At 44.0% G+C, this 13,610-nt stretch overlaps 1 non-coding gene across 1 annotated transcript; it reads right to left on the bottom strand.

Moving 5' to 3' along the window:
* Nucleotides 1-5,683: 5,683 nt before the first annotated feature.
* LOC116976552 lies at nucleotides 5,684-5,875 on the bottom strand. Its single transcript, XR_004412970.1, has one exon. It is a non-coding gene; the product is annotated as a U2 spliceosomal RNA (small nuclear RNA).
* Between the last annotated feature and the right edge of the window lie 7,735 nt (nucleotides 5,876-13,610).

Here is a 13,610-nt window from a genome sequence, read left to right as displayed (position 1 = left end):
ACAGTTTATCACAGTCATAAATTATTGAACATTGAGTAAAGCACGAATTAAAGCAATAAGTAAAGGAGGATAAGGGAGGCAGCCAACAAAATATAACCGGCTGGTATATTCTATATTATTAAACCCAAAGCCCATATGGAGTATTAGTTATATGTGAAGTAGGTTTAAATCCCACAATCACACACTCAATGCCTTCAGCACATCTGTCACTGATGGCTAATGCTATGCTGCATCAAAGACCAAACAAAGGGCAGGAGGAGAAAGAAACTGTGGAGGGGGAGAGATTATCCTTCACAGAGTGGTTACAGGCCAATAATCGATTACTTGGCAGAGTCTGTGCTCCTTCCATCCTCTATGCAGGAACTGGTATCTGTCAAATTCTGAATGTTAACTTAGCACAATTTCCTCAGAAAGCAGCAAAGCAGCCTACAATGCAGAATGTTACAGCAGCCAGGAGTCACTAGCTTTGATCCTGGCTCTGGAGAAGATTTTTGAAAATCCATGTTCAGGGACTATTCACTCTCCTGATTCACAGAATCTTATAGGATAGATTCTATAAAACACATTCTATGTTCCAGTTCTTTGAAAGAGCGATCCAATTAGTCCCACTCCCTCATTCATTATCCATAGTTCTGCATATTTCGCCTTTTCATGTAAATACCCAATTTCCTTTTCAAACTTACTTTTCAATCCGCTACCCATTCTGGGAAGGCAGTTCAAATTCACCTCTTTGCTTATACAAACCTTTCAGCAATTGCATTAAACTCTCACTGTCGTACAACCATTACATCTGTCAACATCTTCAAAGGAAAAAGCAAGTTCATTCTTCAGGTAGGAATTTGCAGCACCAGGAGCTGCTGCCAAACATTCTATTATCAAGCAGATAAAAACTAATTACGATATGGAGAGAATTATTTCAGCGAACTTTCAACATGCTTTCAACAACTTACATTTATATAGCATCACTAATGCAGTGATACTTCCTGAGATGCTTATGAAATGTCATTAGAAAATGGTTGATGGTCAGTTAAAGGCAGGGTGCTTATTCCAAGAGGCAAGTGATAACAAGTCTTAAAGTACTAGGAAGCTCAGGATTACATTTTTTGAGCATAGGTTCCAAAATTTAAGAAGACAGTGCAGAAGGAGTGCTACATTGGTGTCCTTTTAGAATAGACATTACTCTGAGGTTAAACAGATATTGAGCAGTATATGGGGTCACCTAACTTGAAAATTTTCAAAATGTTGCCATTCAACCTTTTAAGTTCATTTGAGTGCAGAGATATGATCTCAGGTTAATGTTTATTCCAAAAGGATAACAAGGTAACACCACTCCCTCTGCGCTGTACTGGAGTATCATCTTAAATGTTGGTACTCAACTCTCTACAGCTGACCTCAACCCCCAATCAGTTGAGTCCAAAGCAAGCACTCTGCCCAATGGATAAAATTAGTCAATATATTAAAACTATATACTTTTTTTTTAATGAATTCACCTGATTTTTCAACACGAGGTGGCTTGTTGCAGCTTTCAAGAGACAGTGCTCAAATTTCTGATGACCCCAGAATAGCCTAGGAAGATTAACTACCCTATTTTACTCTCACCCATGCCACCTATTTAAAGCCAATTGCAAATATCAGCACATTTGTATTCTCATTCCTGAACGACTACGAAACGTGATGAGATTACCTGTTAATCAAGCCAAAAATGGATTAGTGTTTGCCCGCCACCAACTTTGACAGCACCACAGGACTGGCCAGTATTATTTAGCTTTGCTGTCACAGCTCATTCCTATCCTTACCCAGATCTCTCAGGATTGAGAGTGACTTGCTTCTACTCCAGTTTTGTGGGTTTTTAGGTATCTGTTGAAGGCAATGTAGAAACTGCAGATTCTTTCAGAGGTGGGTTTTGAGCTCCTTTTGCTCCTTATGCAGGGCTTCTCTATGCTCTTGATACATAGCATTTAGGTTTTCAATACAATCCCAAATAATCCTTCTTCACTTTTGAGTGGTCATGGGCCAGAGTTCCCAAATGTACTTTATGTTGCTAACCTCTCTCTGGCCTGAGTTACAGTTTCTGAAAGGAAACGTCCTCACATCTTTTCTCTGTCCCATGGCAATATCTTCCCATGACAGAACTCAGAATAAGTATCTGCTTTGGGAGTCTTGTGTAAGGCGTACAAATTATATGGCCAACCTAACGGAGTTGATTGAATGTAACTTGGGCTGGTGATGTTGGCTGGGAGAGGACATTAACATCAGTTTGTGCATCTTTCACAGGACAACATCTCCAGCAACACCCTAGTACAGATTTACTAGTTATACTTGATAACATGTGAAGTATTTTATGAATTGCAGCTCATACATGATCTCTCGCCATTCGGGTCTCTTGACGTTGGCACTAAAATCTAGCCTGACACTTCTTTGCAGTGCTAAGGGAGTACCGCAGGATTGAGGGGATCGTATTTTCACCGAGATGTTAAACCAATCTCACATGTGATGCAGTATATTTTCCAGCAGCAGCGCTCAAACATATTAAATAAGAGCTCCAGTGCTTATACCCACCTCACTCAATCAACCATTAATGACGTCTCAAACTTTTTCAGGAAATTGAATCATCCTAGAGTATCCTTAATACTGTCAGCAGATCTCCAGTCATGGCAACCTTATGGTACGTATGTTTTCATTGTATTTTACCTGCTGACTTTCTGACTAAATAACCTCAATTTTATTAAAGTCCATGTAATGTTTGACAACTATTTTGGGAACACTGGTAAACAAAATAGAAATAGGGATTTTTCCAATTCGAAGCCAATTTTTATACCCCACATAAAAACATATTTGGCCATTTCTATACTCTAATTAGATTTAGACTTTAGAGATACAGCATGGAAACAGGCCCTTCAGCCCACTGATTCCACGCCGACCAGCAATTACCCCAATTACACTAACACTCTACTACACACTAGGGACAATTTATATTTTACCGAAGCCAATTAACCTACAAACCTGTGGGTCTTTGGAATGTGGGAAGAAAACGGAGCACCTATGGAAAACCCACGTGATCATAGGGAGAACATACAATATTTGTACGGGCAGCACCCATAGTCAGGATCAAACCTTGGTCTCTGGCGCTATAAGGCAGCAGCTCTACCACTGTGCCGCCCGACATCACCATAATGCCTATACATCAGATGCTGTAATCCTAAGCAAAACACAAAATTCTTGATGAATTCAACAGGTCAGGCAGCGTCTGGAGAGGGAATGGACAGGCAAGGTTTTGGGTCAGAAACCTTCTTCTGACCGTGCATCATTGGTTGTGAACTCTTTTAGGACACGTTATGAGAGAAACGTACAAGTAGTCCTCCCTTCAGTGAGGAACTGCTATTGACTGATGTGATTAATGTCAGTAAAATAGTAAGATTAAACGAGAAGTTTGATCTGTATTTTATGAGGAGTTACGATGAGGGATTACGTGAAGAACCCGCACAATGCGCAGGTGCGGCATACTTCCAAGCAGCGGTGTGGAATCACAGATAGACACAGTTATTTGAAGTAAACATAGTAAAGATAAGGAGACATCAATTTATTAGTTTGATCCATATAATGAGGGTGGGAGCGGAGGGCACGTAATCCCTCATCGTAACTCCTCATAAAATACAGATCAAACTTCAAACTGGTAAGTTCTCGTTTAATCTTACTATTTTACTTCGGAGTCACGTGAGTGACTACGTGAAGACTTCAAAGCTCTGTGATTTCAAACCGTGTAACAGTTCATACTTCACTCGCTGCCGAAGTCATTCGAGGGAGGAAGTATGTTATCGTAATCAACCATGAATCTGTTTGTAAAAACAATAATGGTGTTATTAACAACAACAAGACCAATTGCTCCCCCGGGCTTAAATTATATATTTTTTGCAGATTCTTTTTCTGCAAACGATACAGGTTCTGTCAGTGGTTTGTTATAAAAGTTTGGAACGTATACTCCCTAGACCACCCTGCAGTAGCCAGGATGTGGTCCATAGGCTCGTCCATCCTCTTAGTTACTGACGTGGAAGCTGTCCTGGTGGAATAAGATTTTATACACGTTAGTATTTACTCCAGCAACTCCCAGTACCTGCTTGAGCCACTAGAGATAGTTTAGCTCGTCACCCGACCATGAGGTTTCCTGTGGCTGACCCATAAGGCTTTTTCCTCTCCCTCGGTATTCCTTATTGTGTCGATCTCTAAGTGGGTCATGACAAATAAAACGTGGTTCAGGTGGGTATGCCCGGAATTTCATGACTGGACCTGATGTTCCTGGTCTGTTCTGTTTGGCCAACCCTTGAATGGGCATGTGACACTATCTGGTGTTATAACCATGTTGTCCCATCGCAGTAGATGGGAGAGCTGGCTCTTTGTGTTGATGTAAGGCCACCAGCATGTCCATCTTCAGGGTAGGCTGTTCCAGGGTGAGTGACCTGGCTGGTGATCATCCCCTAAGGTATGTCAGGATTTCACTGACATCCCAATTTGGGTGTACCTATTTCTGGGGAATGGATTGATATACCTCTCCTGTATCTGATCACCAGTGAGCAGTACCCAAGTTGAGTAGGCTAACAGAACATGTCCTTCATTGTGGTGAAGACCTGCCAGGAGCTCCAGTACAGTTTTTGTTATAGTTGAATGTGTAATTCCTGTTTTGGAAAACAGTGTACCATTTCTTGATGCTCCTCAGGTATGTTCCCTAGGATATGCGACGGAATGCTGTCATCAGGTTGATAGTGCTGCTGATCCAAGCACAGCAATGGTCTTCCCAATTCTGCAATTCTTTTAATGACCATGTCGAGGATCACTGGGAACCATGCTTGTGGACTTGGTCCACTGTAATTTGCGTAGTACCCGACTGATGAAGCCGTAGTACCTATTGAAGAGGTAGAAGGAAAGGAAAACATAGAGATTAGGTTCCCCCCACCCCTCAATACGCGGGAATGTCTCCATTGCCGCTGCCTGGAGATTGGTTTCATGTGACGTAAGTTAGTACGTGGTGATTTAATTGGATATAAGGAATCGATATCTGGTGTCCATATTGCTTAGTAATTTCAGCAAATATTTTTGGTTTAAATGTATGTTTACAGTATTTAGCTCACCTGATAGGTGAGTTACTGATGGTCAAACATGTTTGACGACATACGGTTTCCAATTGTTAATAAATTGTCACCTAATATCGATGTTCTCCGCCCAAGTGGTTTGGTATATGCCACCACTGTGATGTTGTTATCTTATAAACGAACATGCAAATTTGGTGGATTACTGAGCAAATGCTTCACTAGAATTAAGTAAATTAATATATAACATGTTTAAGTCAATTCATATTGGCATTAAGTATTACAAGCTCAGTAACACATCAGGACACATAAGATGTTACTCAAAACAGGTGGAAGTGTACAACCATAATCCTTCCTGCTGATAAATTCCATGATAACACTACAGATTAATCCATTTGCCCCCATATTACAGGTATGGAGATAGTTTTGAACACTAGTATCTCAGCTCATAGGAAAGGTACAAAGTTCAGTAGCTGGTAATGCTGCTATATCCCAATTACTTTGCCACGTAGTTGATTGGTGGTTAATGTACCATGACTGATAGTCTTAATGAATACCAGATAACAACGTTGTGGATGGTCAACGTAAATATCTGGATATATATTTTGTGCACCGTTCCCAGAGGCACTGCAATACTGGGTCGATGCGTGGAGTGGACGGAGCAAGCCCCTATTCCATCTCCCTGTTCCAAAATTCAATTTAATATATGGTCCCTAGATAAGGGACGTATCAGATTATTAAACTGATAAGAACAGATACTACACTTGATCTTAGCCAAAAGGCCGAGAAGCGATGCAGCTAAAGCTGTATCCAAGGATGGTTTGTCGTTAATATATAGACATGCCATGACGGAATGTTTCTAAGTGTCAGGGCTAGTTGATTCTGGATAACTTTGACTTAAATGCCGCAACGCTCATCATGGTTACTCCATCCAGGTAATTGCGGTATATCCGAAACTTATATGAGAAGGTACTGAATAGTGTGCATCTTCAAGGTCGATGTCTACCATAAAGTATCCTTGGATCCATGGTAGTAGTTACAAATCCCATGAATGGGTATACCTGGTGAAATACTCAAGTGGTTTATCAACGATGGTGCGACATTCACCATCGTGGGAGGGTAGACCCCTTGGGGTGCTTGCTGAATTGGTGGCAAGATATTAATTCTATTCCCCTTGTATTTATTTTTTGGTATATGACTACCAAGAGTGATAGCTTCCTAACCAGGCGTGATTCACCCACCTCTTGTTAGTACAACCCTTAACCTTTATGTGATGGTAGGAACCATACTTATCTGTCTTCATTGTTGTTTTCTTCGGTTTCTGGTTCCTTGTTCTTGTAGGGACGATGTTTGTTGGGGGGTGGTGCATTTTCCCTGGGGCCTGCTCTGGGCCATGGCCTAAAATGCTACGGGTTTGGCATGCAGGCCCCGAGCTTTCACCAGTACCATGAGGAAGACGCACCTGGTGGACACGTAGAGGTACTGCTGTCTGGTTTAGTGTGGTGCTCATTCCAGACTCTGCCCTCTTGTGCCGAATAGTTTGAACACTTCGTCCAGTTTTTTAGGACTGGTTTGGTAAGTGCCAGGTAGCAGGATCTGTGCTTGTGAGGTCGGCGTTCTCATAGTCCTGTTAATTTCATAGATTGAGGGCAGGTTTGTGAGTTCATTTCAGAAGTTATGAGGTATACCGTTGAACAGTAGGGTCAGGTGTTTTGCCATACTACCCTGCCCTTCTGGAATGAGCAGGTGGACATGATAGCCGACGTCAGGGTACCAAATGCATTTTTTAAATATTTAGGTTAAATGCGCTGCTCAATGTATCCCCCAATAATGGCGGGCACTTTGAGTAAATGCAATTTAGGGGAGGCATGATAAAACCAACGCCTCATGGCTACCTGTCTTGGAGAGGTTTTTTGGAAAAGACAGGTAGTAAGCTGGCCATCAGTTGAGACTGAAAAGCCATCTCGCTAGTGGTGGAGCCACATAGCGGCCACACCCAGCAGCTCTTCCTAATCCTGTACCTCAAGCATACTCCCGATATTGTTCAGCCAGTGACCCCTCTTCATGACCAGCCCAGCCACTGGTCACCCCAAACCACACTAAGGAGGAAGCGATGGGCAGTGCCTAGGCACTGTGGAGGGTATGCCTGAACCCTCCAGCGAGACTGCCCCTCACGTAGCGTGTCTCGCAGGAGCTCCTGCTCCAGGAGCCGCTCCAGCGGCTCAGACGGCTGTCTCTCTCCCATGCGGGTGGAGAGACGTCCCCTCCGACAAGTCGGAAGCCACCGGCCGGATGCCTCTTCGGATGGCTGAACATCTAGCCCGCAGCTCAGGCACTAGCGGGACTGGGCTCGGCGCGGTGATGGGGATAGCGGAGCGCCCGGTAATTGTTCCTACCGCCTTCTTCTAGAGCTTTTGTGCCTTGTAGTAGCGGGAGCGCCCCTCTAGCAGCGCGTCTCGCAGGCACCTGCCCCTAGAGCCGCTCCAGCGGCTCAGGCGGCTCTCTCTCCCCCCGTGCGGGTGGAGAGACGTCCCGTCCCAAATCGGGAACACCTGCCGGATGCCTCTTCGGGTGGCTATACATCCAGCCCACTATCGGGCTGGGCTTGGCACGGTGTCGGGGAATTGCGGAACACCGGGTCGCTCCTACCGTCTGTTGCTGCCCCCCTTCCCCCCCGACAGAAAACGTTCCTCCTCGAACGGGGGACAGTTTTGTTCCAGAGCCTTTTTTCTCTGCCTGTAAAACACAAGCAGAAAAAGGGGCTCCCCTGTAAAAGAAACCCGACCTCAGGGTACTCACCTGACGGTCCGTTTCATTCTGTAGCGGGAGAGCCTAACTCCCGCTGCCGCTGTTGCACTGCTGGCGTAATGCCGCGCCTGCGCACTGAGCGGGTTCTTCACGTAGTCACTCACGTGACTCCGAAGTAAAATCATATTTTCCCCCACTGCTCCCACATATAAGAAATAAATAATTGGGGGAAGAAAGCGAGGGAAATAAAATAGTTCCAAACACAGACAGCGCATTGTGGCTAGTTCATGTGGAATTTCAACATTCCAATGGCAAGTAGGCGTTTCAAAGGATTCAATACAGCTCTGCACATCACCACGGTTATTACAAGGTGCCAGAAACGCTACGACAACCTCCAAAGGAGTGGCAAGTATTAAAGTGGCACACGACCAAGCCTAGGCAGGAAAAGGCTCATGACTAAGCTGTGCCATCCTTAACAACCACAGAAAGTAATGGACCACCCTTGTTGATTTTTGAGCACACAGGAAAGGAGAAAGGGTCATAGTACACTCAGATTCAAACAAATGCCATATTTATTAAATGCAACTTAAAGTAATTGTAATTACTGAACAATAGAAGCCTTTGAAATGCAGTCAAAATCTTGTGCCAAGCATTTCTCTCTCTGCTTTAAAGTAATAACAGTTCGAGCAATATATTAGCGGACATGACCCAGTGGTTCTTTAATGGTAATTAAAAGAGAATGCGTCTTGGCTGCCACCACACCATGGCATGGCAGCACTTGGCATTTAAAGTTCCTGTGTTAACTTTCCTCAGCAGGACAAGGCCCCAGACAGCAGCAATGGCAGGTTTTTGGACATTGGCAGTAAATAGCATGATGGTGCTGGTTGGATGGCAACAATAAACCACTATGAAACTATTCTGATAAACCGAATGACTAAAACTTTCTATCATTAATGTTAGTCCATGATTCTCAACATGTAGACAAATGTAGAGGCAAATCATTTTGAATGCAAGTCCCTCCAAACATAACTATGTCAGTGGGTGCCAGAGGTCAAACGGGCCCGCGGTGGGTGCCGGAGGTCGGTCGAGGACGTGCCGCCAAGAGAACAAAGAGGGATCCGGAGTGGGGGGCCGCCGAGAACAAATTGGAGACTATAATGAATACTTTGTAGCTTTGTCGTTGCCCTATATGGGGCGACTCTTTGCAAACCTTATGTATGGTATGCAAAACAAAGAATTTCACTGTGACATCTCACATGTGATAATAAAGTATCAATCAATCAATCAATCAAAACTTTCCACTCTGGCATCTTACAGCCAATTTTCAAATTATAGAATACTTAGCCAACAGATTGTCCTTCAAGCCTTTGTCTAATTCCCTGTAGCATTGACTAATTATTTTCAAATCACTGGTTGATTCTATTTCTATCACACCTATATACAGTTATACAATGAATTCCACATCATAACAACCATTCATAAAAAAACATCTTATATTCAAATTTAGGTATTTTTATTGGGTGATCATCATCCTTCCCCAACCCCTCGGTCCCTTTCCTTTTATGCTTTTTACGCTTGCGTTTATCAAATGATTCCAATCCCTTTACCAAAATGATTCGCCCGGGAGCACAGATTTAAAACTTTGGCTAAAAGACAAAGGGATGTGAGGAATGGTGAAACCAGTCGTGATCTTTTACAATTGTATCAAATCTCTTCTCAACTTTCCTTGCTTTAAGGAGACAGAAATAATTTGGTGTGTAAGAAAGAACTGCAGTTGCAGGTTTAAATCGAAAGTTGACGCAAAATGCTGGAGTAACTCAGCGGGTGAGGCAGCATCTCTGGAGAGAAGGAATCCGCTCAGTCCATCCTAACCTACCTGATCCTCCGCTCAGCCCATCTTAACCTACCTGATCCTCCGATCAGTCCGTCTTAACCTACCTGATCCTCTGCTCAGTCTGTCTTAACCTACCTGATCTCCCGGTTGCTCAGCACTTCAACTTCCCATCCTATTCCCAATCTGACCTTTCTGGCCTGGACCTCCTCCATTGTCAGAGTGAGGCCCAGCACAAATTGGAGGAACAGCAGCTCATATTTTGCTTGGGTAGTTTACACCCCAGCAGTATGAACATTGCCTTCTCTAACTTCAGATAGCCCTTGCTTTCTCTCTCCATCCCCTTCCCCTTCCCAGTTCTCCCACTAGTCTGTCTCCGCCTAGATTCTATCTTTGTCCCGCCCCGTCCCCTGACATCAGTCTGAAGAAGAAATTATTTGGTGCTGATGAACCAAGTTATGAACTTATTACTTAGATTGAGAAAGTGGGTACAGCAGATGAACTTATTGAGGGGGAAAAGAGTAAGAGTATATTATTTAAGTGGTCTGATTTCAGCAAATGTTGATATACAAAGAAATTTGAGTGTCTTTACAGGCCAATATCTGAAAACAGATATATAATTGAAGCAAGTTGTGAAGAAAGTAAACGGCATATTGGCCTTTGTAACAATAGGATTTTGAGAAACAATGTTTTGCTACAATTATTAGTTCTTTGGTGAGCCCACCCTTGGAGACGCTACAATTTTAGTCTCCGTAGCTGAGAAAAGATTTACATGCTACAGAGAAAATGTAACAAAGATTCATTAAATTATTCCAGGATGGTCGGACTGCTATACAGTGTGAGAAAAAGTCAACTAGTTTGTACTTATTACAGCTGAGGAGAATGAAATGGAATCTAATTGAGTTACACAATTCTCACAGGACTAGATAGACTGGATGTGAGGAGCATGTTCTCCTGGCTGGACTACCTGGAATAAAATTGGAATACTGGGCAAGATATCTAGAACTGAAATAGGGCAACATTTCTTCACTCAGAGGGTGGAGAAGCTGTGTAACTTACTATCCTAGAAGGCTATCGAGGCCAAATTACTGACTAATTTTTTTTAAATTGTAAATTTAAAAATGCAAGGCTAAAGTGGGAATATAGAATTGAAATTGGTGATCAGCAGGCTCAAAACGTGAATGGTCTACACCTGCTCCTACTTTCTATGCTTTCATATTTCTACTCAATGAACCAAATGACACTTGGAGACAAGTCTAATGTTATTATGATTCTGCCCCAATAATCCCAGAAACATTGTCTTCAAAGCAGCTTTTGTTGCAGCAAAAACCATCATCGTCTCTATAAACAAATTCTGAGCTGGTTCTTGTCAGTAAAAGGATTCCAAAGGGGAATGCTATTTTGGGGAACACCATGACCAGATCCAGACAAGTCAGGGCTGCATTGGAAGGGACCAAATAAAAATCATGAGCAAACAGGATTGTTTTGCTTTCTTAATTGGATACAAAGTATTTCTTGGCATTTTCTATCGCAGCAATGTCCGTTCTTCCCAGTGCCCTAGCCAAAATTTATCCTTCGTCAAAAACATCACAGAAACAAATTATTTGGCTATTATTACATACAAATTGATTGCATTATTTCCTACATTACAATGGCAACTAGACGTCAGTGTTTTATGACATCCTGACATTGTTAAAGCTTAACATAAATCCAAGGCGCGCTTTAATTTTACATTAACTGCTCCCTCTTGTTGTTGTTTAGAATGGAGATGAGGAAACACTTTTTCACACAGAGAGTTGTGAGTCTGTGGAATTCTCTGCCTTAGTGAGAGGCTGATTCTCTGGATACTTTCAAGAGAGAGCAAGATAGGGCTCTTAAAGATAGCGGAGTCAGGGGATATGGGGAGAAGGCAGGAACGGGGTACTGATTATGGATGATCAGTCATGATCACATTGAATGGCGGTGCTGGCTTGAAGGATCGAATGGCCTACTTCTGCACATTTTATCTATTGTCTATTGTACAAGGCGTAGCTATGGGCACGCGCATGGGCCCCAGCTATGCCTGCCTCTTTGTTGGGTACGTCGAGGCATACCAGGGCCCCATCCCCGACCTCTACCTCCGCTACATCGACGATTGCTTTGGTGCTACCTCCTGCACCCACACACAACTGACTGACTTCATCCGCTTCACCACTAACTTCATCCGGCACTCAAATACACCTGGACCATTTCTGACACTTCCCTACCATTTCTTGACCTCACTATCTCCATCGCAGGTGATAGACTTCTGACCGACATCCACTATAAACCCACTGACTCCCATGGCTATCTAGACTACTCTTCTTCCCACCCTGCTTCCTGTAAGGACTCATAGAAACATAGAAACATAGAAAATAGGTGCAGGAGGAGGCCATTCGGCCCTTCGAGCCAGCACCACCATTCATTGTGATCATGGCTGATCGTCCCTTATCAATAACCCGTGCCTGACTCCATCCCCTACTCCCAATTTGTCCGTCTATGCCGCATCTGCTCCCAGGATGAGGTGTTCCACACCAGGGCATTGGAAATGTCCTAATTCTTCAGGGAACGGGGGTTCCCCTCCCCTACTATAGATGAGGCTCGCACCGGGGTCTCTTCCATACCCTGTAACACTGCTCTCTCTCCCCATCCCCCCACTCGCAACAAGAGCAGAGTCCCTCTAGTCCTCACCTTTCACCCCACTAGCCGTCACATACAACAAATAGTCCCCCGTCAGTTTCGCCACCTCCAACGTGACCCCACCACTCGCCACATCTTCCCATCTCCCCCCCCCTGTCTGCTTTCCGCAAAGACCGCTCCCTCGGTAACTCCTTTGTCAATTCTTCCCTTCCCTCCCGCACCACCCCCTCCCCGGGCACTTTCCCTTGCAACCGCAAGAGATGCTGCACTTGTCGCTTTACCTCCCTCCTCGACTCCATTCAAGGACCCAAGCAGTCGTTCCAGGTGCGACAGAGGTTCACCTGCATCTCCTCCAACCTCATCTATTGCATCCGCTGCTCTAGATGTCAGCTGATCTACATCGGTGAGACCAAGCGTAGGCTTGGCGATCGTTTCGCCAAACACTTCCGCTCGGTCCGCATTAACCAACCTGACCTCCCGGTGGCTCAGCACTTCAACTCCCCCTCCCATTCTGTATCCGGCCTCTCTGTCCTGGGCCTCCCCCATGGCCAGAGTGAGCACCACCGTAAGTTAGAGGAACAGCACCTCATATTCCGTTTGGGCAGTCTGCATCCTGGTGGTATAAACATTGAATTCTCCCAATTCCGTTAGCCCTTGCTGTCTCCTCCCCTTCCTAGCTCTCCGTCAGCCCTCGGGCACCTCCACCTCCTTTTTCTTTTCTTCTCCCCCCCCCCCCACCCTCCATCAGTCTGAAGAAGGGTTTCGGCCCGAAACGTCGCCTATTTCCTTCGCTCCATAGATGCTGCTGCACCCGCTGAGTTTCTCCAGCACTTTTGTCTACCTATTATCTATTGTCTATTGTCTAAGTCTAATCTCATATAAAAGTACTCAGATCCTTTGATGATCAAGATGGAAGGAGTGTTTCAGGAGTGCTTGGAAGATGTGTGATTGTAAGAGGGGTTGTATGAAGAATGGCCTCCTCCTGCACCTATTTTCTATGTTTCTATGTTTCTAAAACTGATAATGTTCCTCATATGTGTTGGCTGTGAGTGAAATCTTTATCTGTTTTATCAAGTAATCTGCTAAAACCCTCATCCATTTGCTGTTAACTAGAGTTAAATATTACAATGACTACTTGGGCCATCTTCTATAAACCTGAAATGTTATCCACAACCTAGCATGCTATCCACAACCTAGCATGCAGAAAACATGTTCACTATCACTCCTGTGTTTACTAATCTGAACTGACTCACAGTCAAGCAACACTCAATATTAAATTAATTAATCTTAAT

Source organism: Amblyraja radiata, chromosome 8, assembly GCF_010909765.2.
Source record: "Amblyraja radiata isolate CabotCenter1 chromosome 8, sAmbRad1.1.pri, whole genome shotgun sequence".
In the NCBI taxonomy this organism is placed as follows: Eukaryota; Metazoa; Chordata; class Chondrichthyes; order Rajiformes; family Rajidae; genus Amblyraja; species Amblyraja radiata.
Note: the sequence above shows the minus strand (reverse complement) of the source record. Positions and strands in the feature narration are given on the sequence as shown.